This window comes from Zootoca vivipara, chromosome 15 (assembly GCF_965207765.1).
Source record: "Zootoca vivipara chromosome 15, rZooViv2.hap1.1, whole genome shotgun sequence".
In the NCBI taxonomy this organism is placed as follows: Eukaryota; Metazoa; Chordata; class Lepidosauria; order Squamata; family Lacertidae; genus Zootoca; species Zootoca vivipara.
In genome coordinates this window covers 3880835-3908102 of record NC_142598.1, presented here as the reverse complement: position 1 = coordinate 3908102, position 27268 = coordinate 3880835, and the positions used below count along the sequence as shown (strand labels likewise).

Here is a 27268-nt window from a genome sequence, read left to right as displayed (position 1 = left end):
TGGTTATGGCACCATCTTGCCCAAACATCCTCTTTCCCACAGTGGCAATACAGACACCTCGGGGAAGCAGAGCACAGGCGACCCTTGGATCCTTCGTTGCTTGTTCTCACAACATATGGTACCCAAAGGTATTCTGCTTCTGAACGTGGAGGCTGCAACCTAGCTACAAGCCACTGGGAGACCTCTCATCCTTCGTGCCTTTGTCCAACCCCCTTCTGCAGCCACCTTAGCAGCAGCCAGGGGCAGGGCCCCATACATCTTGTGCGGGTAGCGAATTCCACCAGTTCATCCTGCACAGAGTGCAGAAGTGCCAGTCACTCCGTTTCACGGAGGGGTCGTGAAGTCCTGGCAGCAGAGGCAGAAGGAGGGAGACAAGTGGATGAACCTCAAAGGAAAGGAGTTCCCTCCCCAAACCGGGAAGGAAAGGCAAAGGCCAGGGAGGACTGCAGGGGGCATCCCGGTCTTGCCCACCTTCCTGCCGCCCCCGCCCCCATTTGCCACCTGCTGCCGGGCCCAGAGATTCCTGCGCTTCCGCCCCCCGCGTGGGAGCCCACAGCCCAGCCCCTTCCCCGCCAATGCCCCCTCGCCCTGCCCGCCCCGCCTCCGCCAGACTCCCCCCCCCACGCGCTGCCAATCAGGCCTGCTCGGCCAATCAGAAACAGAGAAAGCCAGCCCCGGCAGCCTGTGGAGCCCGCCCCCTCCCCTGCAGTTGCCTTGAAAAAAGCAAGCGCCGGAGCGCGCCCGCCTTGCCATCCCGAGCAATGCGCCAAAGGAGAGCGCGGAGAAGGCGCTCGCTCGGTGCCCTTGGCGAGCTGCCGGAGGACTCGGCGGCCGCGCAGGCAGGCTCTCCTCCCCCACCCCGTCTCCTTCCAAAGGCTCTCCTCCACCGCCCCGTCTCCTTCCAAAGACGTCCTTCTCCGGGGCCGTCCGCCCTCGCAACGAGCGGGGGTCGCCCTGAGGCCCATTTGATGGCCCGAGAGAAGGCGAAGAAAGACAGGGAGCCTCCAGGACAAGAAGCGGTGTATCTCGATGGGAGAAACCCCAAAGGGATGCTCACATCCCCTTGCATCCTTACAGCCCCGCTTTTGCGCTACCATGGGGTGTCTGGCTAGGCTGGCTCGCCTCTCCCGGGACCGGACCGAAGGGACCTTGGAGCTGAGCGAGATCAGCCGGGCTCTGAGATGGAATACCCCGCAGAATACCTCGCCTTAACACCCCCTCCCCCAATTCATCTCCCTGCTGTCTCGGGCCTTTCTCGATCCATCCCCGCGTACTTCACCCCCCACCTTTGCCCTCGGTTTTGTCTCTCGCCATCCCGCCAAGTGATATAGCGATCATTTTTTCCCCTTTCTTCGTTCGCAGTCTCCCTATCCAATCCCTCGGCCTTTCATTATCCAGCCATCCATCTACGGCCCAAGCCACTGAAAGAAGCTACCCCCAAAGGATACCGAGAGATTCGTTCCCACATTCACATGTTCTTCCATCAACCAATACATTTGGGAGGGAGAAGGAGCAAGAGGAGGAGTATTCCCCTCCCCCACATACGACAGCAGGGATGGGGGAGGCTGGGAGCTGTCAGAAGCTTAAGTGGCTCCCCCCCCCTCCTGCCCTCTGTTTAATGCAGGTACATCGCTGCAGTGGGTGGGTGGGTGGGAGATCCCTATTGGGTTTGAAGTACGCCCCCACCCACACCCCCTTTGCTGATCTGGCCAGGTACGTCACCGGCGCTGCCTCCTCTCTCGCGTTCCCTTTTCGCTCCGTGTGTGTGTGCGCGCGCAGCGCTCTCTCTCTCTCTCTCTCTCTCTCTCTCTCTCTCTCTCTCTCTCTCTCTCTCTCTCTCACACACACACACACACACACACACACACGGTCACCCCAGAAACACGTCTCTGTCACCTTGAGATGCAGGCAGGCATTGCAAGGTGCACCGGCGGAAAAATAGACGCCAAGGCGAAAACGATGGGAAGGAGCAGTAGAGGAGGTGGGAGCCGGGCCACGCGCAAGACACAGGACGCTCTCCCCCCCCCCCGCCCTCCCCATCATGCTCATTTTTGCCACTTCTCCCTCTCTAAAGCTAGAGCCGCTTTCGAATTCCTCCTCCTCCTCCTCCTCCTCCTCCTCCTCCTCCTCCTCCTCCTCCTCCTCCTCCTCCTCCAGGTCTTCTGCTCAACGCCTCTCCTCTCCTCCCTCATCCCTAAATTAAAGGTTGCAGGGAAAGTCTAGTAAGGTTTTTTTAATATATATAAATCCCACCCGACTACTCAGCCTTCTTTTCTGCAGTGACTTGTCCGCACGCCATCCCGACCGCATTGCCCTCCCTCCCCGCGCACCCACCCCCAGCTCCGCGCATCTCTGCATTACAGATGACGGAGGCTGCCCGGATTCCCCTCTGCAAAAGGAGGAAGGGGGCGTCTTTCATTGATATCCCCCCTCCGAAAAAAACAACCCAGGCTCTTTTATTTTATTTTTTTTGACCGACCGTCTTTTCTATCTCTCTTTATTCCCTCAACTCCCCTCCAAAATAGAAAGTCTCCTCAAGAGGAGGTACTTACCAGGCCATGCTAGAACCGAGGGGAGATTGACGTGAGGAGCAGGGAGGCAGGTGAGGGAATCCGCTGCGGGGAGAAGATGAAGCGTGGGGTGGAACTGCGGCGCTCTCTCTCTCTCTCTCTCTCTCTCTCTCGGCCCGGATCCAGTCGAGAGGAGGAGAAGGAGGGGGAGCTTCCTCGGCCTGATTTGCCCCCCTCAAGAGGGGATCGGAGGGAAGGGGAGGGTCAGGGCAAGGGTGGGGGGAGCCGGTTGTCTACAGCCCCGGGGATGCTGCGGCTGGCATCGCAGCGGCTACATCCTGCAAGGATGGAGAGAGCTCGCTGAGCGCTGGTCCAGCTGCAAATCTCAGCAGAGCGGGGAGGGGGAGACGAGGGGGAGGAGGGGAACTGTGGTGCAAGCGGGAAGGGGAGGGAGATGTGACTGGAGGCCGAGAACCAATCGCAGATCTCAGCCTCCTGCACTCCCCTCCCCCACTTCACGCAGCCAGGTCCATCCCCCCAACTCCTCCTTGTTCTCTACACCTCCCCAAATCAAGAGACACCCATAGATGTATGCTGGAACTCACAGATGGCTGCTTCCTCCCCCCCACTCCAGTCCCGGTGATGGTACGTTCCAAGCAGCCTATCCGTCACTGATGGAAATGATGCAGGGATGCAGCGATGGAAGGACCATCTGCTTGGTGCAGATCGTACCTGCCCCTGTAGCATCCCAGCAGCCACAGCCACAGAGTCATTGGCCAAGTGGGCAGCTCCGGATACATGAGTGGTGCTGCTGGTGGTGGATGGGCTGAGAATGAGTGACTTTCCCAAGGCCATCCACTGAGTTTCATAGCCAAGTGGTGATTTGAACTTGGGCCTGCCACAGCCAAGCCTCAAACTCTTAACCATTAACCATTCTAGCGACACAGACACAGAGTGGGAGGACCTAAGGGTGCCACACACAACAGAAGACAGGGCTTTTTCAGCCATTTCGGCAGGGTGCTGTGGAGAATCGGGGAAAACTATCACTACTATGATAGAGGGTAAAAAGGAGGAGCCCTTTGCCCCTTTCCTCTACTCAGAGCCTATTGCACTTGCGCCTGATGCTTATGCTGGATCCTGCAGCTATCAAACAGAAAGACACCTGGGTGAATTTGGCTCAATCTAGCTGATCTCCTGTGCCTATCTTCTTTCTATCCTCTTGTCTGTGCAGTGCTATAATCCCTGCCAGGTTTTGGATCATTACAACTGTCTGTGATCTCTCTTCCACTCAACTATTCTCATTTTTTTTTCCTCCTCCTGACTGCTGGAAACTTCATGAACAGGGCCACAATCCACCTCAGTGCTTGGTTACGCATGTTCAAGCCCATCTAAATAATGAAGTGGCTGAAAACAAACATTCCTGATGTTCAGCTGCCTTTCCGTACTGCCTGATGAAGCATTCTGTAACTTGAAGCTCGCATACTCTGATGACAGAATAAACTAGTCAGCCAGATTACATCTGTCACTAAAACTAATTTGTGTTAGAACTGAACAGAAATGTATCAGAAGACTAATCCCATCCTTTTCTCTTACTGTCCCCTAGAAAAAGTAGGCCACACTGTTTCTCGTGTGTGTGTGTGTGTGTGTGTGGTGCCATTGCACCCTCCTCAATGCCCTGGAAGGACTCCAAGTCGGTGTATTGAGAAGAATGCAAAAGAGTGACCAGGTACACAGTTGCTGCTGTTGGCACTTGCAAGAGCTACAATAACCAATCACAGGGTGGGCCGGGGGGGGGGGATAAAGCTATGCTACTGTCACTGCCTGTAATAGGTCTCACCTCTGAGAAACTGCAAGAGAATTTCACCCCACCTAGGAAGAATTTGGTGAAATGGTCTTCAGCTTCCACCTCCAATTTCTTTGTCCACAAATAAGAGGTGATTCCCTTCACCAGGCACACAGATTTGCCCCCAAAATTGACACTCTGAGCAGCTATCTTCTGCAAAACAGAAATCTAAGAGATCAACATTTGCTACCCTAGAAATATTACTGTCCTTCGTTTTGTACAAGTTTATGTTGCCACACCTAGCATGTTATGACCCATTGAGATGAACACAGGTCTTTCAGATGCTTGAGAAACAGGTCCCTATCCTGAGTGTTGCTGTTACGGTTTATGGAGCAGTTTGCAGTTCTAGGCCGGTAATGAAAACAGGAGGTTTATCAAGTTCTTCTTCATGGACACTCATACGGTACAAAGCAATTGGTTTGGTGGGTGTGGTGGTGTAAACATTGCACTTACCAAGGGTTACTGTGGAGCTATTGATGAAGGCTGCAACTGATGCAATTCTTTTATTTAATAAACTTTATTAAGATTAAAATACTAAAACAGAAATACAAAAATATACAAAAATACAAAAAGAAAAAAACAGAAATAAAAAGAAAAAATACAATATACAAAAAGTACAAGAATACAAAAAAACCTAATAATACAAAAGGAAATAGTAATAATAGTAACAATAATAATATATTGCCATAAAGATAATAAGCAAACTGAATTATAAATTAGAACTTCAACTCAGATCTTAAATCCTATCATTAAAAATGTAAATCAAAATCTCAATCAAAAATAAGTCAAAATCAAAACATAATCAAAACTTAAATAAACCCAAGTTGCTATCTCCTATATCTTTCTGTATTGCCTGTATTTCGTGAACACTAGATTCGTAATCAATAAATTCCTATATATACATTCTTCCTTTACAGACCGACTTCCCCTTGTCTTTGTTCATTCCAGGTGGCTCCATGGTTTTAAGCTTGCTAATGAGTTGCAATTCAGCAACTTCTCTTTCCAGTCTGTTTCTGAAATTTTTCTGTAATAAAACAGGAATGAACAAAGACATAGGATTCTTATCTCATTATACATGATCAAGCTTTCCTTAGCACCTCAGCCCTTGCTTCCCCCCCCCCCCGAAAGACCAATTGCAGTCATTAACAGTCGTTAACAGTCATCAACAGGTTTACCACTCCTATCAGCCCATCACCCATTCCCATCACCCCCACCCTCTGAATATACATAAGGGTCTGGTGGTTTCTGTTTCAGTGTATCTGACGAAGTGTGCATGCACACGAAAGCTCATACCAAAATAAAAACTTAGTTAGTCTTTAAGGTGCTACTGAAGGATTTTTTTTATTTTGTTTCGACTCAGACCAACACGGCTACCTACCTGTAACCAAACATGGGGTTTGTACTTAACATTGACTATGAACCCTAAAATTTGAGGTCCCCTCCAAACCTTCCTACAAACTGTTGCCTGGTGATGGTGTTGGCATATAAATACATAGAGCCCATATTTTCATTCCTTTGAGACAACCAGTGGTCTCAGGCTGGACATCACGACAGCCTTTCTAGCCACACACCCAAGGAAAGTCCAAAAATGCAGACAGATATGTTGATCTGCGTATTTGGATCAGGTTCGAAATCTATCATACTCCAGCATCCTGTTCCCACTGTGACCAGCCAGGTGCCAGTGGGAAGTGTGCAAGCAGACCAGAGTGCAACAGCGCTCTGCACTTCTGCTACCCAGCAGCTGCTGTTCAGAGGGATGCTCAAACCCCTTCATCAACTTGGTTACTCTTTTCTTATCCCCCACCCCACCCAGCTTTCTGAGAACCTTATTGAGATGAGGCACCCAGAACTGTACTCAGTGCCCAGCTTCAGTCTCACCACAGATTTGTATTATGACATTATAATATTGACACTTTTATTTTCAATGCTTTTCCTAGGGATTCCTAACATGGAATTTGCTTTTTTCACAACTGCTCAATTCCTGCTCAGTCACTGTCAGTTCAGACCCCTAGCTATGGGAAGTTGTATATTTTTGCCCTGATGTACTTTACTTTAAACTTGTTTACACCGAATTCCATCTGTCATATTACTGTCTATTTACCCAATTTGGAGAGGTCCTTTTGGCGTTCTTTGCAATCCCGCTTTGTTTTTATCTACCCTGCAGAGGTTGGCATCATCTGCAAACTTTGCTATCTCACTGGTTACCTCTAGATCTAGAAAATTAATAAACAAGTTAAAAATTGCTGGCTCCAGCACTGATCCTTGGTGGACTCTGCTTTCCACAGCCCTTTGAAATACTGTCCATTTCTCCTCTCTGCATAGCTGCCAAGTTATCCCTTTTTTAAGGGATTTTCCCTTATGCTGAATAGGCTTCCTTGCGAGGAAAGGGAAAACTTGGCAGCTATGCCTCTCTGCTTCCTGTTTCTTAACCAGGACCTCTCCTCTTCTCCCATGACTGTTAAGTTTAATCACGAGTCTTCAGTGAGGTACTTTATTAAAAGTGTTTTGAAAGCTGAAGTACACATTGTCAGCTGGATTGGTTGTGTGGATGCCATTCAGACCCAGTAATTTGACAATCTTCAATTCTCGATGAGGCCTAGAAATTCATCACTTGTCACTATTTGTTGTTGTTTAGTCGTTTAGTCGTGTCCGACTTCGTGACCCCATGGACCAGAGCACACCAGGCACTCCTGTCTTCCACTGCCTCCCGCAGTTTGGTCAAACTCATGTTCGTAGCTTCGAGAACACTGTCCAACCATCTTGTCCTCTGTCGTCCCCTTCTCCTTGTGCCCTCCATCTTTCCAACATCAGGGTCTTTTCCAGGGAGTCTTCTCTTCTCATGAGGTGGCCAAAGTATTGGAGCCTCAGCTTCAGGATCTGTCCTTCCAGTGAGCACTCAGGGCTGATTTCCTTAAGAATGGATAGGTTTGATCTTCTTGCAGTCCATGGGACTCTCAAGAGTCTCCTTCAGCACCATAATTCAAAAGCAGCACTTCTTCGGCGATCAGCCTTCTTTATGGTCCGCCTCTCACTTCCATACATCACTACTGGGAAAACCATAGCTTTAACTCTACTATAAGGTGATGTCTCTGCAGACTTCAAAGGTTCAACTTTCAAAGCATATGGAGCTTTCCTTACCGAAGGATCTTCAGTGAGTTGAAATGCAGCCTTTTGCTTTTAATTCAAAAGGCAAGCAATCTTGTAAAGAAGTGTTACCTTCAAAATTGCCTCAAAGAAAAGGAAAGAAGTATCCAGACTCTGCTTTATTTACTTTCCTGATTATCTGACTTCTACTGTGCTAATCTTTTAGAAACAAACTGGAAAGACTCATTATCCTCTCATTCAAGACTTGCCAGAGCCAAGAAAGGTTAGTCAGTTATCCCTTCACTCTGCAAAGAATTTGTCTTTTCCTTCCTTCCTTCCTTCCTTCCTTCCTTCCTTCCTTCCTTCCTTCCTTCCTTCCTTCCTTCCTTCCTTCCTTCCTCCTTCCTCCACACCAGTTAATAATTTTTCTGCAATTCCATTGTGATGTCTACGGGCTCTTGAGAGAACCTTGTGTGTGTTAGCAAAGTCAAAGGAAGGTGCATTCTAGGTGCTATTTCCCCAAACTAAAAAGCCCCCCCCCCCGCTATGGAGATCCACCCAATGGAGCCCCCCCCCGGTTAATGTAATAAGAAAAGTCACCCTGAGCATGGAAATCAAATTGTCATTTTTGTCCTAAAAGATGGCCTTAAAATGTCTAAATAAACATATAATTAAAATAATATATTAATGTCTATCCCGTGTTTCAGCTTAAAAATTGCCCCCAAAGGTGACTAACAAAATCACATAAACCATTAAAGTCATTAGCCTGTATTATCAAGTAGACATTCACACCACATGTCTGAAACACATTGAAAATGCCAGGAAACTGTGTTTTCTTATGGGTGCTGGGAATTGTAGGTTTGTAAGGGAGTGAACTACAGTTCCCATGATTCTTTGGGTAGGTGCACCGTGCAATGCGCTTTAAATGTTGCATGTGTCTTGCAGGGGAGGTCATTCTTTAACACACCGGCCACCACAAGTGGCAAGCAAACTTCCACATAGCATTAATATAAAGGCAAACGTAAAGGGACCCCTGACCATTAGGTCCAGTCGTGACCGACTCTGGGGTTGTGCGCTCATCTTGCATTATTGGCCGAGGGAGCCGGCGTATAGCTTCCAGGTCATGTGGCCAGCATGACAAAGCCACTTCTGGAGAACCAGAGCAGCACACAGAAACGCCATTTACCTTCCTGCTGTAGCAGTTCCTACTTATCTACTTGCATTTTGACGTGCTTTCGAACTGCTAGGTTGGCAGGAGCTGGGACCGAGCAACGGCAGCTCACCCCGTCACAGGGATTCGAACCGCCGACCTTCTGATCAGCAAGCCCTAGGCTCAGTGGTATAACCCACAGCGCCACCTGGGTCCCTAGCACTGATATAGGCTTAGGTAAATGAGAGAAGGCGGCCAGCAGTCTCTAGCTTACCTGATGATAGATAGATGATAGATGATAGATAGATAGATAGATAGATAGATAGATAGATAGATAGATAGATAGATAGATAGATAGATATAGATAGATGATAGATAGATGATAGATAGATAGATAGATAGATAGATAGATAGATAGATAGATAGATAGATAGATAGATAGATAGATAGATGGATACTTTGGGCAGCTCCACACGACGTCCCTCAAAGCAGGCTGGCAAGTGCTCAAGCAGGAGTGCTTCCTCCAGCCCCCAAAGCATAATGATTTATTAATTTTTTGCCTTGCCAAGCAGGTTGTTTTGAGCAAAGCTATCAGCTAATGGGCACTGCTGGCCAGCTGGCAAGGCAAGCATGATCCCTGCTCCAAGAGCCCACCGTCAGCAGCACTTACTTGCGCCATGAATTATGCATGCGCCCCTGGTTTCCGCTCTTTGGAGTTCCCAACCGGCAGAGACCACACTTGTCTTCGCCAGCCTTCCCCAACCTCGTGCCCTCCAGATGTTTTGAACGACAACTGCTGCCAGCCCCACCCAGTGCAGCCAGCAGCTGGGGATGATGGGAGTTGTGCTCCAACAATGTTTGGGGGCACCATGTTGGGAAAGGTTTGACTCAGAATACTTTTCCAGCAGCAGAGCAGAGACAAAGCAGCTGGAGGGGGCACTGCAATGGATGGGGGTGTTTGCTGGAAGCTCAGAAAATGGCACTTTCTCACCTGTCAGCCAATGCCTCAGGATGGCACAAGGCAGGCCTACAGCTAAGTAGGGAGTGGGGTGGGTAACTGCCTTCCTGGGTACATTTAATTCCCACCCCCGTGTAAAAATAAGGTGTGCATGATTCTGCCTGCATATGTTTCTTAGTTTGAGGTTTTTGTGGTTGCGTGGAAACTCTCAAGGAGTAGTACAATGTCTGTCAAATATGTATCTTGCTTTTTCCTCAATTAAGGAAAAAAGCACTTTAGAAAAGCCTTTTGATTGAGTAGAGGTTTTTTTTAATCCCAAGTGCCAATGAAGACAAATACAGTTGTGCCCCTTATTGCCAGCCTGCTCTGCCTCCCCCTTGCTGATATCCTAGCAACGGCCCTGACACAAGTTACTGGTAGGGAGCAGTATGGAACTTCAGTGTGAGATGTGTGTGTGTGTTTCAATTTAGTCTTGAAACATATATAAGAGCAGGCCTTTAACCTTTGCTGTGAAGCTCAGCCCCGAGATCACCTTTTCCTACCCCCCCCCAATAAATTGGATCATAAACTGAGTTGCCACCTGTCTGGGTTTCACCTGCTCCAAATGCTTAAAATCTGGGAATTGCCTCATCTCCAAGCACCTTCTCTCACACATAAACACAGCAAGTCCTGTGCTCTTGAGGGCCTGGGAGATGACAAGAGAGGTGGCTCTGGAAGAAGGGAATAGATTGGTTTAGGTCAGGCATCCCCAAACTTCGGCCCTCCAGATGTTTTGGACTACAATTCCCATCATCCCTGACCACTGGTCCTGTTAGCTAGGGATCATGGGAGTTGTAGGCCAAAACATCTGGAGGGCCGCAGTTTGGGGATCCCTGGTTTAGGTTCTCCCTGCCTTCTGCCATCAATTGGGTCATTTTTACGCTGTTGCACACGGGAGTTTAGATCACATCCACATCATACTCTTAAAGAGCACTGCTTTTCCCAAAGAAACCTGGAAACCGTAGTTTGTTGAGGGTGCTGTAAATTGTACAGTAGCTCTGTGAGTGGGTAAACTACGGTTCCAAGGGCTGCTTGGAGAGAGCCTTGCCTGTTAAGGTGGTATAAATGTGATTTAAAGGTGTGCGGTAGATGTGACTTTAGATCTGTCGAGAGCAAGGAAAAGATGAGCCATGCCAGCGCAAACCCTGTGACTCAAGTCACACCCACACCAAACATTTAAAGCACTCTTGTGCTACTTTAACAGTCAAAGAATCCTGAGAACCGTAGTCTGCCTAGGATGCAGAGAGTTGGTAAGAGGACCCCCCCCAACAGAGCTGTGGTTTCAGCACCCTTAACAAACTACAGTTCCCAGGATTCTTTGGGGGAAATCGTGACTCTTAAAGAGGTCTTTAAATGGCAAGTGACAGCAGAGGAGGATGGAGCAGTGAGGGTGGGAAACACAGCAAAACAGCTGCCTTCCCCAGACAAGTCTACCCCTTCTTCAGGATTGGTGGAAGGTTAAGAATAAGGAATGAGTCCTGCTAGGTCAGACCAAAGAGTCAGAATAAGGTGAGTCCTGCTAGGTCAGACCAAAGAGCCACCTAGACATGAGCGAAGCCAAGGGGGAGGGGAGCTGCCCCCCATAATCAATAAAAGCAATACAAGTCTGAGGTTCTGCACCCCCTAACAAAAGCCTGCCCCCTAATAAGAATCCTGGCTATGCTCATGCATTGCAGACGACAGCAAATTGGGAGCGGTGGCTAATACCCCAGAGGACAGGATCACACTTCAAAATGACCTTAACAGATTAGACAACTGGGCCAAAGCAAACAAGATGAATTTTAACAAGTGGAAATGTAAGGTACTACACTTGGGCAAAAAAAAAAATGAAAGGCACAAATACAGGATGGGAGACACCTGGCTTGAGAGCAGTACATGTGAAAAGGATCTAGGAGTCTTGGTAGACCACAAACTTGACATGAGTCAGCAGTGTGATGCAGCAGCTAAAAAAGCCAAAGCAATTCTGGGCTGCATCAATAGGAGTATAGCATCTAGATCTAGGGAAGTAATAGTACCACTGTATTCTGCTCTGGTCAGACCTCACCTGGAGTACTGTGTCCAGTTCTGGGCACCACAGTTCAAGAAGGATACTGACAAGCTGGAACGTGTCCAGAAGAGGGCAACGAAAATGGTCAAAGGCCTGGAAACGATGCCTTATGAGGAACGGCTTAGGGAGCTGGGTATGTTTAGTCTGGAGAAGAGAAGGTTAAGGGGTGATATGATAGCCATGTTCAAATATATGAAAGGATGTCATATGGAGGAGGGAGAAAGATTGTTTTCTGCTGCTCCAGAGAAGCGGACACGGAGCAATGGATTCAAACTTCAAGAAAGAAGATTCCACCTAAACATTAGGAAGAACTTCCTGACAGTAAGAGCTGTTCGGCAGTGGAATTTGCTGCCAAGGAGTGTGGTGGAGTCTCCTTCTTTGGAGATCTTTAAGCAGAGGCTTGACAGCCATATGTCAAGGATGCTTTGATGGTGTTTCCTGCTTGGCAGGGAGTTGGACTGGATGGCCCTTGTGGTCTCTTCCAACTCTATGATTCTATGATTTAGACCAGTATCCTGTTTCCAATAGCAGCCAACCCGGTGACTCTTGGAAGGCCACAAGGAGGGCCTGAAAGTTACAGCCCTCCCTGTTGATGGACCTACCCTCTTTAACAGTGTCTAAGTCTTAAAATAAAAACTTGTTGGATTATTATGGATCCCTGGGCAATCGAGCATCATGCCCTCTCCTTGCTATGCACTACCTTTGTCCGGAAGAAAGAGCACCAGCAGCCCCCATCCCAATCGCTGCCCTGCCCTGTGAGAGTGCCTTCACTTTAGAATTGGGCTGTACATCCTTTGTCTCATAGTCCCAGTCCACTCCTGGCAGTGATGAAAAGGGAATGAGCAACGGCACTCAGTTTGCTTTGGTGAGAAGGTGGGGTGTGGGTGGGGAGTTAAAAAGTGATGCCACTGAAAGCCACAAATGAGGCTTCTTGTAATGTAAAGGCAGGTGAACGAAGCTATTCTTTGTCTAATGTTGAGCTGACTCCATACCAAACCTTTACAAGGTTGTGCAGTGCGTATAACAACAGTTTCAGTTAGCAGGTGCTCTATGGAGGCCTGCGTTCTCTGCAGAGGACAATATTTGGACAAATGAATGAGATTATGCTGATGCTTGATGACACTGATGTGCTAAAAGCGGCAGAGACTCAGTACAAGTTGCATCCTGACAAGACTGGCAGCAACTTTCTCGAGCACTTAATCCAGGATTACTTGGGGCAGCTTTCTCAAACACAGACATAATATGTATATACATTCAAATACAAATGTTATGGAACAAAGACTGTAAAATGACTGGGCAACTCGACATTTTTTTATTTATTGAAAGGTAAGGGGACCCCTGGCCGTTAAGTCCAAGGGCAGATGACTCTGGGGTTGCGGCACTCATCTCGCTTTACTGGCCGAGGGAACCAGTGTTTGTCCGCAGACAATTTGTCCAGGTCACGTGGCCAGCATGACAAAGCCGCATCTGGCAAACCAGAGCAGCGCACGGATATGCCGTTTATCTTCTTGCCAGAGCGGTACCTATTTCTCTGCTTGCACTTTGATGTGCTTTCGAACTGCTAGGTTAGCAGGAGCAGGGACCGAGCAACGGGAGCTCACCCCGTCGCAGGGATTCGAACCACCGACCTTCTGATTGGCAAGCCCTAGGCACTATGGTTTAGACCACAGCGCCACCCGCGTCCCTTATTTATTTATTTACTGGCTATTTAAAAAACCATCCTCCAGATGACTGGAGGAAAATATTGCGAGTGAAGGTGTAGAGCGGGCACGTCCAACAGGTAGATCACGATCTACCTGTAGATCACTGGACGTTTGAGATCACTGGCTCCCCCCCAAAGAAGCTCAACAAGTTTGTCTCCCCTAAAAAAAAAGCTCAACATTTTTGCCCTGAACCCCGAAAAGGGGGGTAGATCACTGCTAGTCTAACTCTGTGAGTAGATCGCAGTCTACTGAGAGTTGGCCATCCCTGGTGTATAGGAAGAAAGGAAGCTGGAAGGAAAATTGATTTCCAGGACAGGACAACTCCCTCCTCTGCCTCTCCAACAGCACCCAGCTGTCACTCAGCATGCAGCTCCCATTTACACAACCTGTTTTCTGCTAGTCTCGTTGTGCTTGACCAAAGTTGTGGGCCGAAGGGAGGAGGAGGAGAGTGTCTTCCTGCATTAGCTAATCCCATTGCTTTGCAACATTCTCCCTCCACCCACTGCCACACCTTCACTCCTGGCTTCTGCACCCTGCTGAGGGGAAGCTGGCTCTTGAAATCTGTTCTGTGCCTACACTTGTTTTCATTTTAAATGCATGACACCCCATTCGACCCTGGGCATGCTTTTGAAAGGTCTTTGCATGTGACCAGTCGTGCCACATGTAACATGTGGGTGGGGACCGACTGCTGGGATATGCATGCAGAAATGCACGTCCCATTTAAAAAACACAGTGCAGGCCTGCAGCATCTGCAGCACTTGGGTGCACATCCAGGTTTTTATGCTCATGGCTCCTGATCAAGCAGGAAGACCACTTGGTGCATTCATTGGGGTGGATGGCTGGGAAGGCCTGGCCACAAATACATGTACATGCATTTGAAAAATATATAAATGTGTCATTACAGAGATTTAAGGTGGCACCCCAAAATGAAGCTTATCTTGGGAGTGGGGAAGCTCCACCGCTGTTGCTGTTAAAATCGTTGAACCTGGAACGATGCAGATCTGTGAAATCCACACTCACCCACAAAGCTCCCTGGATAATGTGATCTTGGGCGATTCTCAAGGCACTTGGGCTAATGGACCTCCCAGGGTTGTTCCAATAAAAAATGGGATAAGCCCACATAAGTCCAGCAGGAGTTCCTTGGAGGAAGGTCAAGATAATAATAAAAAGTGATAAATAAATTACGATTTTCAAGTGCTTAAAATGCTACTAAGTGTTGTACAGAGAATGAAACACAGACAGGTCCCTGCCAGGATGGGGGGTGATTTATTACCATTAATCTAATGGCAGTGAGCAGGCCCGGCTCTAGGTAGACCCCCGGTGGCGCAGGGCACCATGGCGCCGGCCCACCGGTCCGCAACGCAGCTGCGCCTGTGGGAGCCGTGCTGCGCGCTGCGCCCACCCGCCCACCGCACTGGGAAACGGGGCGGGAGGGCGCCAGAGAGATCACGCTGTGCCTGCCCGCCCGCCCGCCGCTGCGCCCACCCGCCCACCGCGCTGGGAAACGGGGCGGGAGGGCGCCGGAGAGATCACGCTGTGCCTGCCCGCCCGCCCGCCGCTGCGCCCACCCGCCCACCGCGCTGGGAAACGGGGCGGGAGGGCGCCGGAGAGATCACGCTGTGCCTGCCCGCCCGCCCGCCGCTGCGCCCACCCGCCCACCGCGCTGGGAAACGGGGCGGGAGGGCGCCGGAGAGATCCGGCGCACCACAGCGGCAGGGGCGTTTAAGACGGCCCTGGCAGTGAGACACACTATGTGCTCAGTCAAAAAAAATGTCCAGTATGAAAATATGCTTTTGTGCAATTGACTATATGGGATTTAATAAAGAACTAGGTACATTCTAAAAAAGAAATAAATGAGAAATGATAAAAGAAATAGAAAATGAAGATGAGTACAACTTCATAACCATTTATATTATGGGATTGATTACTTTATTAGGTAAAGGGGCCCCTGACCATCAGGTCCAGTCGTGTCCGACTCTGGGGTTGCGGCGCTCATCTTGCTCTATAGGCCGAGGGAGCCAGCGTTTGTCCACAGACAGCTTCCGGGTCATGTGGCCAGCATGACAAAGCCGCGGAAACGCCGTTTACCTTCCCACCAGAGTGGTCCCTATTTATCTACTTGCATTTTGATGTGCTTTCGAACTGCTAGGTGGGCAGGAGCTGGGACCGAGCAACAGGAGCTCACCCCGTTGCAGGGATTCGAACCACCGACCTTCTGACCAGCAAGCTCTAGACTCTGTGGTTTAACCCACAGCGCCACAAAGAAACACAGAACAGAAGATCACACAGTTGTGCCATTGTGCCTCCTCTCACATTATGATGAGCACGTTCACATTTCTTCTGTTTCAAAACGGTCAGATTGCCACGATCTGGGTCTGGGTGTTATGGGCAGTTTTGCTTGCAAGCCTCTTGTGGGGGGGGAAACCCCTTAAACCACACCTGCTCTCTTAAATGTGTCTTTGGTTTTGTGCTTTGTGCTTTTGTGTTTTGCAATTTTTTTATTGAAACTTTTTAATATGTTAAAACTTTTCAACATACAATGCAATAAAAAACAAAGAAATCTAAATAAGAAAAAAGAAAAAAGAAAACAAAAGAGAAAGAGGGGAAAAGGGAAAAAAAGAAGGAAAAAAATACAAAGCCCCCCCCCATCAGAGGTAATCTTAACTCTTGTCTCACACAAAAGTGGATAAACCCTTTCAGTTCTCACCTTTCTTCCTCTAGCCTCCAACCCTGGAAGATCTTCCCTGCCTCTCACACAGGGTCCTTCAGCAACCATCCGTCACCTCCTGTGCTTACCCTCATTAACCCAGAACAGAGAACATCAAAAAACAAAACATAGGCAAGAGTAAAGTGAATAGAAGAAGAAAGAAAAAGAGGAAAACAGGAAATAAAGATAATAAAAAGTAAGAGAGACTTCCAATTCTCCGTCTGTCAATTATGTATACTGTATAAAGATGATTCAAAATATTCAGTGTTCACTCTAGGGTGGTATCCAGCTATATTCCAGGGTAATACCGTAGCCAGCTGTTCCTCAAAATGCTAAATGGTGTTTTTTTCCAAATCTTAAACCCCAGATATCTCAAGAGTTTTGTTCTTTTCCACACGAAAGGTCCAAAAGGGGCTCTTCAATTGTTATTATCAGTAAATGTCAAGAATAGTTTTTCTCTGGTCTGGTATAGCAACTTTATCTCCAGGGAATTCCAACATCCATTATTAGAATTGATCCAGTGTTTACTTGTTGTATATCCATTAATTCATTCCCAGCTCCATATCTTATGATCCCATTTCCTGTTGTCCATGATTTTCCATCCAAATTTAGAAAGGAAGTTTCTTCCATTTCTGCTTCTTACATTCTTTCCCCAGAAGAATCACTAGGGACTTGGTGGCTTTCCCCTCTGAATTCACTCCAACTTGTAAACAGGATCATTTATCTCTCACCTCCATCTCTGCCATCTCAATATGTTTCTTAATGTCTCCATCAATGGTTTCATTCCACTCCTCCAACATCACAACTCCATCATTTGTCTGTTTCACTCCTCCAGGCACCTGTGTAGAAGTCTTCTCCATTCCATCATCTGTTGCCTCCCGCTTTACCGTTCCACTCTCATATTCAGGCAGATCTTGAAGAGTATTTCCCCCAAAAGTTCCTGTGTATTCTTTGGTTTGATCTTTCTTTGATCCATTTTTATTCACCATTTTACATCTCTCAGTTTATGTATCTCCTTTAATTGCTCATTCAATAATTGCTGCTTGATACCAACTGCCAGTGGGGTGTTCAGCAGTGCCTTTGCCGTATTGGGTTCTGTTAGTCTCCCCCTTAACAGTCTCTGCCTTGAGTAAGTCTGTCGCTTTAAGAAAAAAGTGCATTCCTTTCCCAGTTTCATTTTAAAGCCAGCACTTCTCAAGCATGGTGGAGAGTTAAAAGTAATTAATGAAGATTCTTAACAACCAGAGCGTTCTTATCTTATCCATAACCTTTCTTAATCACAAGTAACTAAGATACACTTTTTAAAAATTCTTTATTCTTCAGTCTTGCTTTATTCTTCAGTCTGTTAGTTAATGCTTCTTCTGCTGCCAGCAATCAATTTGCATTCTAGGTGAAAATTAATTGGCAGACAGAGCACATGAATTGTAATTCGTCCCAATCTTAAAAGTAATTAAAATAAGGGCGGTTTAGCTGACCTGATGTCCTAAGGGCAAACCTTCAGGGCTATTATGTGGGCATGATGGCAGTTCCTCACTCCAAGACGCCCCTCTGGTATGAAGAGCATTTGAGATTAATTCATTGATCTTTCTGTCTTCAAAAAGAGAGTGTAACAACCAAGATTTACATCTTGACTATCATTAATCACCGCACAGTTATCTCTGTTGATGGAGTTTCAGCAGTCAATGGTTATCCAACTATCTTTCCTTCCAGAAGTTTTGTGCTCTCATTTTTTAAAAAAATCATTGATGCCTTAGAATTCTGTACAATGCATTATGACACATAGTGATAGTTATATATGTATTTCTTTTGTGAATCAACTGAGAATCTGTTTCTGTTAACTGACTTCACGGTGATGCTTGTGCTGATGGGGCTCAGCTGCCAGAAGACAACCATACACATTGTGACCTTTCTGTATACATCAGATAATGCAAGAAAGTAAACCAAAAGGGGTGATATCATATTGTGAACATCACTAATGTTGTCAAGCTGAAGTATCCCCCTATTATCTTCCTGTGGCCTCTACTGGATCTCCAGACCAGGACCTGCCAGCTGCTGTGCTAGGAGGACAAGGGCCAGGACCCTGGGCAGACAGTCAGCACTGGAAACACCTGCTGCTCCAGCCAGGCATGCACCAGTTGCTGGGGCAGCTCTATAAAGCCTGCCTGCCCTAAGGGTGGGATCTCCCCTTTGAGAGTGGTACTCTTGGGGGTGGAACAAGGATGTGGGCCATCCCCCTTGTGCTAAAATTATGGTTTGAATGAGGATGGGGTTTTAACTTGGGTGAGAGTTGCTTCTTTGTGAGGTGTGTGGGGTTGTTTTAAATTGTTCTGAAGTGTCATATGTTAATTTGTATTTTGTATTTGTATCCTTGGCTTTATAAGGCTGATTAATATTCTACAGCCTTTTAAATGTGTTTGTGGTGGGGGGGGAGTTATTGTTTTGTTGTTTTTGTTTTAACTATTGTATTTTTACCTTGTATTTTTATCCTGTGAACCACCCTGATATCTTGTGATGAAGTGCAGTATACAATTCTAATTGATAATAATATAATCTAGAGAAAGTTCTGTCGGATCAAGGTCTGCATCTAGCACCTTGTGAACCTCTTCCAGGTTTACTGAAGTTTGCAAAGTGGCAAAAGGCTTCATAGGCTGAACAACAGTTCAGCATCAACTTCAAAATGTTGATTCAAGAACTCAACAGGAGTCAACCACTTCATTACAGGCAACACCAACACCTCTCCTTTCAGATACCTACTGGTGGTGTCCCTTGCATTAGTTTGTTTGTTTTCTCAGGAGCTGAATTCCTTGAAGCATTGAGCATTTTCTCATGAGCTTCATCATTGAAAGCATTGATCCAGCAACTGTTCTTTCAGTGCTGAGAGCTTTGATTTTACTGATGTAGCTTCTCTGTATCAAGGATGGTGATCCCATCTCCTTGTAGATGCTTCTGGTACCTACTAAAGATCACAAGTAGAAAAGACCTAAGTATGAGCTTTTCCTAATGCCTTTGACTGGACTTTACCATCCAGAGGTCCTTTACCTAATCAAAGACAAATGCAAGAAACCCACTTGCTGCCTCCTCCCCAGACTTCTTTAAGAATGATAAAAATGCCCAGGCTCTAGTACTGAACTCACTAGAGAGAAGGAAACCTGTCAGGAGTATGGGCAGGATACCTGTAGTGCTGGGGCCTGTAGTGCTTTGCAGGACTGGGGCCTGCCTCAGCTGGTGCTGGAGAAGCAAGGAGTGGCCACTCAGGTGAGGCCACTTGATAACTCACTGCACCTGTGGGCAAGAGCTGGGAGGGATAAAAGCTCAGCATTTCCCTTCAGCTCTTTGCCACAGCAACGCGATCCCTGCCTTGTTGCATCTGGCCTCCTGTTCCTTGATCCTTCGCCTTGCTCCTTGGACCTTCGCCTTGCCGACGCCTTGCTCCTCAACTCCCAGACCTTCGCCTCTGCCTTGCTCCTTGACCCTCGGGCCCTTGCCTCTGTGACGCCCTGCTTCCCAACCTTTGGTTCCTTGACCCTGCGACTGCTTGCTGCTGGACCTTCAGCCCTGCACCATCCGGACCCTGTTCCTGCTTCCACACCATCATCTTGCCCCTGGTCCTGACGTCCTCAGGCGGGCCTGCTACCTCCCGCCAACCAGACCATGACAAAACCTCCACCCACCTGACCTTTAAAAGCTTCGGGAATACAGTGGGAGGGCAGTGGCTGGCTTCTGCAAGGTCTTGATGGTCTCTGGACCTGAGGGCTGATGTGCTCAGCCCTACAAGCTGCTGGAGCATGTACTCGGCTTCACTGGCTGAGATGTGTTCATCGCTATGTAAGATTAGATCTGTGGACTCCACATCAGATCGTCAACAGGGGGACAGAAAATTATTGATCATCACCCCTGATTTTGGAGAGGAAGATAACTCTCACCTGACTTTTCTCCCACATTGATGGATGCTCTGTCTGTGACCAAGGACGATGCATGCATGAAGATACTGCAGATCCAACTGTCTTGCTGTAGGGATCTTTGGCCACCCCCAGCATTCATTTTGCACCATGGCTGCAGGGTTCATTGGCACATAGAAAGTACAGCTTCTCATCATCAGAGTTTGTGATGAGTTTTGCCATTACATAAATGGTATAATTTCTGGTTTGCTCCACACTATCACATCTCGTGGACAATGCCAAAGTGCCAGCAATTAAGTGCACTGCATAAATTCTTTGTGGGCAGCTAGAGTCAAGTACTGAAAGTCCATCTTGGGCCCACATACTGACTGTGTGTTGTTTAAAGAAAAATAATATGCTACTTTATTCAAAACCACTATTGCAGGAAATGAGCAGGCACTCACAGTCCGCTTCTTTGCATCTGCATCTGCAGAGGCTGTGAACTTTGCAGAGTTTTCATTTGCCTTGGATATTGCTTTTCCCATAGAAGAAGTCAGCAGTTTCCACAGTTTGTCAGTCAAAGTTCTCTAATACTTTCATAGCATCATAGAATCATAAAATTGTAGTTTTGGAAGGGACTCCAAGAGTCCCTAGTAGTCCAACCCCCTGCAATGCAGGAATATCAACTTAAAGTACTGTATTTCACCACATAATGGTCACCACTGCATAATAGTTGCACCCCCTTTCTACGGTCCTTAAAACCAGTCCCAAAGCATTCACCACAAAGTAATCGCAGGCATTCTCTGTACCAGATGAATGGCCATCCCACCTCTGCTTAAAAACCGCCAAGGAAGGAGAGTCCACCACCTTCTGATGGAATCCATTCCACTGTCAAACAGCTCTTACTCTTAGAAGATTCTTCCTGTTGTTTAGTTGGAATCTCCTTTCTTGTAACTTGAAGCCATTGGTTTGAGTCCTACCCTCCAGAACAGGAGAAAACAAGCTTGCTCCATTTTCCTTGTGGGAGCCCCTTAGATATTGGAAGATGGCTATTATATCTCCTCTCAGTTCACTCCCTCAGCTGTTCCTCATAAGGCTTGGTTTCCAGACTCTTGATCATTTTGGTCTCCCTCCTTTGCACATGTTCCAGCTTGTCAATATTCTTCTTAAATTGTGGTGCCCAGAACTGGACACAGTATTTCAGGTGTATAATAGAGTGGGACACTATACTTCTGCTGATGCAGCCTAGAACAGCTTTAGCATTTTCATCCCTTCCACCCCACATCACAATGTTGGTGCATTTTCAGCTTGTGGTCTACTAAGACCTCTAGATCCTTTTCATATGTGCTAATGGCAAGCCAGGTGCCGCCCCCCCCCCCGGTCTTATATTTGTGCAGCTGGTTCTTCTTGCCTATTTGCAGAATCTTACATTTGCCCTATTGAAATTCATTTTGTTCTCCAATCTCTTAAGGTCATTTTGAATCCTGATTCTGTCTTCTGCAGCATTAGCTACCAGTCCTAGTTTGGTGTCATCTGCAAAATTGTTGAGCACCCCCTCAATACCTTCATCCAAGTCATTTATAAAGACATTGAACAACAACAGGCCCAGGACAGTACAGGATGGCACCCCACTTGTCACTTTTCCCCGGGATGACAAGGAACCAGCTACAAATTCACCCAACAACTACCTCATCCAGCCCCTATTTCACCAGCTTCTCTACAATAATATAATGGGGGACTTCGTCAAAAGTCTTACTGAAATCAAGATACACCATGTCCACAGCATCTCACCTGATCCAGCAAGCTTGCAATGCTATCAAAAAAAGAGATCAAAGTTTTCTAGCATGACTTGTTTTTGAGAAACCTAGGCTGGGTCTTAGTAAACCACAGCATCCTTTTCTAAGTGCTCACAGACTGACTGTTCAAGTATCTGTTCTAGGACCTTTCCTGGTATCAATGTCAAGCTGACCGGTTGGTAGTTGCCTGGGTCTTCTTCTCTCTCTCCCCCCCCCCCTTGAAGCTGGATACATCTGCCCACCTCCAGTCTGCAAGGACCTCATCTCTTCTTCAAGAATTCTCATATATTATAGACAGAGGCTCCGAGTACACCCACGAGCTCCATTAGCCCCCTTGGGTGCAGCTCATCAGGCCCTGGAGATTTGAATTCAATTAAAGTAGCTAAGTGATCCCTTACCACCTCTTTTTCTATCCTGGGCTGCAGCTTGCTCCTTGCATCATTTATTCTATTATCACAAGGCTGGGCATTGAAGGCAGAGGCAAAGTAGGTGTTGAGTAGTTCCCCCAATAGCATGTCTACAGTGAAAGGATTGCTCCAAATGCGTCTCATTTGGCTTTTTCCAGTAAATAGTTCTACATTCTTTTGCCGTAGGGGGCACTTTAGTAATAGCTGAAAATATCCTGGAAACATAAAACATGCTCTACGTTTAACATATTGTCAGCCATTTTGATGAAAATGTTCTAAGTCGTTGTCATTTGGGTCATGGTTTATGAACTTGGAAGCAACTTTCATAAAGTCCTGATGTCCTGATGTTCTACCAGATGTGGTTGACTTGGACATAGTGCTTTCAGTGTCTTCAACTTCCTCCCGATTGCTGATGGGGGAAGACTCATATTTGATCATTAGTGGTGCAACAATAGATTCTTTAGCAGGTGCAGATGATAACATAGCTGCAAATATTGTGTTAGCAGCTTGTACATGATATACATTGGTGAGCGCAACCACTGTAGGTGGCGGTAGTGAATTAGAATCATAGAATCATAGAATTGTTGAATGCTACTAGCCAGTGCTGCAGGAGAGTTGGCAAAGTGAACTTTTAGGTTGAAATGATTTACAAAAGACACAGAGACACCAGCACTGGTGTACACAGTCCTTGCCTAGCCAGCCTGCTGGAAAGGAGTGTCTGTTTGCTCGCCCAGTCTGGAGACTGTAGCCACTTGCCACACTAAATGCTGTGCCCAACCCATGCTTCAAAAGGAAGGTGCACGGAGGGAAGGCTTGTTAGTTCTAAACTTGTACCTCGCCATACCTTTGACCTCTCATGTAACTGCTGATCCTTGCAACCAGTGACTTGCCTTATATACCATTCCAATCTGGCAGACAATAAAAGCCTTTGGCAAAACTGGAGTCATGAGTTCTACTTCCTCACTGGACAGGGAGAGCCTGGACACAAAGGGATCCAGAACCACGGGTGTACAACATGACCAGACATTTTAAGCTGTGTGGTGAAGGGTAGCATACTTCTTGTTAATGAATTGCCTCCCAGGAGAAATATGCATATGTCCCTGATATGCATATGTCCTAATGGGTCCATTGCCTAATGTTGCACCACATTCCTTTGCCTACTGCTGTGACTTTGAAGGGCACTTGCGAGGATGGCTCAGATTTAGCACTGTTTTAATTCTGCACCAATATCTGTGCACTCCGTGAGAGATCCTGTTGAGCTATGACATCTATACTCTTTGCTTTAGCATGTGTCAGCTTTGCTCAAGTTTTGAGTCTTGTTTCGTGTGTGTGTGTGTGTGTGTGTGTGTGTGTGTGTAGAATTTGGGATATTGTTCTGGCAAATATAGGATGGTAACAGGAAGGACAGTGACGTGGGTGGCGCTGTGGGTTAAATCACAGAGCCTAGGGCTTGCCGATCAGAAGGTCAGCGGTTCAAATCCCCGTGACGGGGTGAGCTCCCGTTGCTCGGTCCCTGCTCCTGCCAACCTAGCACGTCAAAGTGCAAGTAGATAAATAGGTACAGCTCCAGCAGGAAGGTAAACGGCGTTTCTGTGCGCTGCTCTGGTTAGTCAAAAGCGGCTTAGTCATGCTGGCCACATGACCTGAAAGCTGTTTGCGGACAAACACTGGCTCCCTTGGCCAATAAAGTGAGATGAGCACCACAACCTCAGAGTCATCCGCGACTGGACTTACGGTCAGGGTCCCTTTGCCTTTACCTAACAGGAAGGACAGTAGTGTCAAATGATGAGTAGTAGAGTTGTGTGCACTTGGATTCATATTCTGGGGCCACAAGGAAGAGACTGGTAGTTATAGGGATCCATAAATGTTTTTGCCTGAACACTGAAGCCTTTTCCCGACACTATTAGCATTTTAGCTTTAAATGGCCTCCCCATCAAATAAGAGGGCCAGCAAGAGGGCCCCCCCCACTGTATATAAAATATGATACACATGCAATTTAAAGTCTGAAGAATCAATGTTTTGTACTAGGTATATTGTTCCACATGGCTTCTGCATGAATTGCATTGCACACAGATCACAGTTAGGTGAAGAGAAGGCCATCCTGTCCACATATCACTAGTGTGCAAGAGTTGCAAATGGTCCAGAAAACAATAGCATGCCCTGCTCTTGTGCTTTTAGACAGCAGTGTTTAAGTGCAGAAAGCAGCGAGCAACCCTTTTCACATCGTGAAGAGGAACACCTCTTGCTAATGTTTGCAGCTTCTGTCAAAGGCCCAGTTACAGAAGAAAACAGGGACATGGGAACCTGTCCTATTGCTCTATCGCCCCACCTAGTCCAGTGTTGCCTGCCACAGTGGCTGCCTCTCCAGGGTTTTGGGAGAGGGTCTTTCTTAGCCCTACCTGGAGATGCTGGGGATTGAACCTTGGACCTTTTGCATGTGAGCTACAGCTGTTCCTTCTTAGGGTAGCTGCCCTACCCTTCTCAGTAGCAAAGGCACAAGCAGCCACCCCAGCAGAACCTGACGGCCTCTCATGTTCGCTCTGCTTGCTGCACTGTGTCAGAGGGGGCAGGGAAGCAGGGAGACACGCACATCTAAATTTAAAACAGCTCCTAAGGCAGATGGAGACTTGAGTAGTTGGGTCACGTTGCCATGGCAACGAAAGTTTTCTAGTTTGGGATGGTGGGATGGACTGGAGAGATAAGTGATGAAGAGAGAAAGAAAGACAGGAAGGAGGCTGATGTGGCACCAAGGAAGCTTATCACAAACTTATCACCAGGGCTGTGTGGATGCTGTGATTCTGTGAGAGGCTCAGATTTCCTTCCTTTGTCAGATGGGGAAGATGGTAAAATTGTTGCAGGTCAAATGGTTCTTAAAAGCACAGCTAAAGGGACCAGTTCAAAAGTTTGACAACCCAGTGCAGATGACTGTGGTTATTCCTTAAGAACATTATTCGTATAGCCATCACAAGACTTTGCACACCGAGAGATATTGTAAGAAGTGTTTACATGCTTATAGATACAGTTTCATTTCCTTTCTAATAAAGTAAGTAGTTGGTTCTATGTTGATGGCAGCGCTTCAGTTTTTATTTTATTTATTTATTTGTCACCATCCTAAGTTTGTCTTTTTGCAATTAGCCTATCTTGAATGTGGAAGCAGACCTTTGAACCTTGCTGAGTGTCTTGCTCTGAGCCCCTTTATGTGCAGCGTGAAGAAGCACTTTCTGGTCTGTCCTGAATCTCCTGCCTACCACCCTCAGGGATGCCACACAAGCATCTCTCTTCTAGCCACTTTACTCAAACCATGCCTCGTTTTATACACACCACATACACACTGACTCCCACTCCCCCACTATAATAACTGAAACACCGTAGCCTTCCTAATAGGGTGGTTGCTCAAAAAGCCTTTTTACATTTTGTTGCCCCGTCTCCCTTCTCACATGCCTGGTGGCCTGATGACCTGGAGAAAAAGGTGTCTGGTGTCACCTGCGGCACTGAGACTTCCCAGGCAGTCTCCTTTCCAGGGACCTGCTTGGATTGCCAGATCAGGCAGGATGGGGTCCACTCAGAGCTGCAGGTGCTAGAGAATGGACCTCCTCCTGTCACAAAGGTCAGTGGACCAAGTCACATCCCTTGACCTTGACCTTTATATTTGCCTGCCTCTAGGGAACTCGTGATGCCCTTCTTCAAGCTCCCAAAATCAAAAGGAATTCTGGAACAGGTGTTTTTTGGGGGGAAATAATGTGCTTTTACTGTTTGGTATGGATTCAGCCTAAGTCCTCCTATCTCTCTCTAAAGAAACGTTGGAGAATCTTTTGCCCTCTAGATGTTGTTGGACTCCAACTCACATTAACCCCAGCAAACATGTCCAATGGTCAGGAATGATGGGAGTTGTAGTTCTGGAGGGCCACATGGCCTCCCCCCCATGATGTAAGGTAAAGGGGCCCCTGACCATCAGGTCCAGTCGTGTCCGACTCTGGGGTTGCAGCGCTCATCTCGCTCTATAGGCCAAGGGAGCCAGCATTTGTCCGCAGACAGCTTCCGGGTCATGTGGCCAGCATGGCAAAGCTGCTTCTGGCGAACCAGAGCAGCGTACGGAAATGCCGTTTACCTTCCCACCGGAGCAGTCCCTATTTATCTACTTGCACTTTTGATGTGCTTTCGAACTGCTTGGTGGGCAGGAGCAGGGACCGAACAACGGGAGCTCACCCCGTTGCAGGGATTCGAACCGCCGACCTTCTGATCAGCAAGCCCTAGACTCTGTGGTTTAACCCGCAGCACCACCTGGGTCCCCACAATACCTTTCTTTGTTCTTCATCCTGTGAGTGGGCATATCAACACTTACCTTTCCTCTCACGTTACAGGCACAGTCTGTGCTTTAAAGCACCCTTTTATTTTGCTCCCAAAATGTTGTTTAAAGAGCAGGTTTTCCAGGGCAAAAAGAGTGCTCAGACATGAAGCTTTAAAGCATGGATCCAAGGCCGGATTTTGGGAGTGACGGTGGTTCCCTTGCACAGGATGCTGAGTTGAGGGGGTGCAAAATTGTGAAGATCCAGTTTGGGGCAGCAAATTTTGTCCTCACTCAGGGTGCCACACTACCAAAGATTACGAAAGTCTGTCCCTGGTAAGAGCAGAGCAGAAGGTAGGTGTGAATTAATGGCTCGGGAATTGCCAAAATAACCTTGATGCTTCTTCTTAATGCCCCTGGGGAGTTTCCTGCAGAGGTGGAGCCTGAGCGCTTATTCCCCCCCCCCTCCCCGCTTCCTCTTCTCCTGATGTGCTCAATTGGAGCAAGTGGAAACTGGGTTTTCTGCTGCCTCTTTTTAGGAGACTGCTTCCTCGTGTATTTGAAAATTATAAAGGCAGCATGATTAAATAAACGGCAAGCCCTCTCTCTCCTCCCTCTCATATCCAAACTGTAGCCTTCTCCCTGGAACATTTCACCGCTCAGAGAAGTGGGCAGTGTGTACTGAAATTCTGCGATGCCCTTTGAAAACTGAGATGCTGCAGTGATAATAAGTCCTGCAGCTTGGCTGCCCCCTCTCCTCTGCACAGAATTCACACAAGGCATTAGAGGTCCTGTTCCACACCCTTGCTGTAATTTTACACACACACACACACACACACACACACACACACACACACACAC

At 47.4% G+C, this 27268-nt stretch overlaps 1 protein-coding gene across 3 annotated transcripts in view; it reads right to left on the bottom strand.

Moving 5' to 3' along the window:
* The window catches only part of ATP2B3 (ATPase plasma membrane Ca2+ transporting 3), a 134032-nt gene extending 131132 nt beyond the window's left edge, over positions 1–2900 (bottom strand). For all 3 annotated transcript variants that reach the window (XM_035097072.3, XM_035097074.3, XM_088658692.1), the window contains exon 1: positions 2553–2900. The gene's annotated coding sequence lies outside the window, so the exon portion shown is untranslated. The remainder of the gene's footprint in view (positions 1–2552) is intronic.
* Between the last annotated feature and the right edge of the window lie 24368 nt (positions 2901–27268).